This window comes from Cervus elaphus, chromosome 5 (genome assembly GCF_910594005.1).
Source record: "Cervus elaphus chromosome 5, mCerEla1.1, whole genome shotgun sequence".
NCBI classification, from domain to species: domain Eukaryota; kingdom Metazoa; phylum Chordata; class Mammalia; order Artiodactyla; family Cervidae; genus Cervus; species Cervus elaphus.
The window spans coordinates 122,003,709-122,005,718 of record NC_057819.1 but is presented as its reverse complement, the minus strand read 5'-3'; positions in this window follow the sequence as shown (position 1 = coordinate 122,005,718).

The window sequence follows — 2,010 nt, the reverse complement described above, 5'->3', positions numbered from 1 at the left end:
CCAGCCATTGGCCGGCCGCAGTTGCTAGGGCGGCTATACGCTCTCATTGGCTGGCTGCCCATCCATCTCGCTTTCGTCTCCGCCTCCAGGCCGCTCCCCACCCGCCCCTCCCGGGAACCTACGGTCTCAGCCGCCTATGGTAGACGGGAGGCGGGGCGGGGCGGGGCCAAGGGTGGGGCGGGGCGGGGCGATCAGGGGGCGAGGCTGGGCGATCAGGGGGCGAGGCTGGGTGATCACGCTCCTGCCTGGGCCCATGGGCTGGGTGCCAGGGCTCGCCTCCCACCCACCCGGAGTCCTCACTGGGCCGGATGGGGTCGGCGCAAGGGCCGGTTCCGGTCGCAGACACGCGGGAGGTAGCCCGATGTCAAGGGCCGTGCCCCAGGCGAGCCCGGTCGCTCCCACGGGTCCTCCCACCGCACCACGCGGAGTGCTGGGTGCGCGCGCTTGTGAGTGCCTGTGCGCGTGTTTGTGTGCATCCGCGTGCCTCTGCGCGCGTGTGTGCACGCGTCTGCGCACCTGTGCCTGGGTATGTCTTCAGGTGCTTGTGTGTGAGTCCGTGCAAGTGTCTGTGCAGATGCTGGGAGAGAGGACCAGGTGAGGACCCTCCAGTTCCTGGGCTCCTTTCCGCATCTAGGGAGCAGTGGGCGCCGGGTGGAGGGCCTGTCTTCTGCGCTGGGCGTCCCGCTAGGTGTGCGTTCCTTTACGCGCGGAATCCAGACAGCGCTAAGCGGCGCGCGCCGGCGTGGTGGCGCTCAACCTCTGGAGACGCCACACTAGGGCTTCATCCTGAGGTTCGCTGAAGAACTCCAACGGCTGGGAGGCCCTAGGCCCCAACCTCTCCCGCTCCATCCTTCCAGCCAATGTTGGAAAAAGCCCTCTGCGCCTCTGCGCATGTGCAGGGAACTGCTGTAGCCCCGACTTGGGAAGAGGGGGCAGAGGAGAGAGAGAAGACGAATTTAAAAACCAATTGTTTAAGATTTTTATCGTTGTCATTTGGACCTAAAAACAGGTTTCCTTTGGAACACTACTTTACAACTTACTGCTTATTGATTGATTGGTTAGTTTATGTACTGGTGAAGCCACTGTTTAATTAAAAAGGAAATACAGTAAGATTGAAAGATGGAAAGTGGACATTGGAAAAATATGCAGGAGGTGGAATTCTATCCCCACTCCTATTCTTGCAAAAACCAAACCAAAAAACTCAGGGGTATTTCTTCCCATCTCCAACTCTCTGTTCCACGGTCCCTAATGGCTGAGAGCCACTTGACAATTATCTAGTTAAAGAGGATCCCTCCTTCTGCTGGACTTCCCAAATAAAAGTAACCACCTAAGGAAAGGCTTATATCCACATATGGATTTCCATATTTCTGCCCTAGGATAAAATAAGGCCCACTGAACAGTGCCAGGAATGTCTTCACCAGAGGTGTTTATTTCACAAAGGGAGAAGGGTTCCCACCACTAGAGCCCCCCAGCTTCCTGGGGGATGATTCCACAGCTAGACGCTGACTTCTGCCCACCCCCACCCCAGCAAATTTCAATCAAAGTCCTGGCAGAAAGTAGAGGAATCTCTATGCCACTTGCCCATCTGATAACTCAAAGCCAGGCTTCCAGTCCCATCTACCTTTGACCATTGGAAAATTCCTTCCTGTGGCCAAGCTGAAATTGGCTCCCTGAACATCTCCTGGAGCTGCTCCAGAGGTCAGGCTAAAGTAAAGCCCCCAACACCTCTTCCCGGCTCCTGCTAGCACAGACACTGACTGGGAACAATGCAAGTAAAACAGAAGGGCAGACAGGATTATTTACAGATGCTTCTCCATGGATAAGATGTAATTAGAAGATGAAGCGGTAAAGACATACTTAGGAAGATAGGGGGGAGGCCACTGTGCTGATGGTCAAGGAGGCTGGAGGGCCAACTGGTCCTTTACTGAATCCTTGACTGTCATTTATGATTTTCTACAACACACCACCCTGGTCAGGGCTCCGGAAATTCTGAAGAATTCATTGACATAA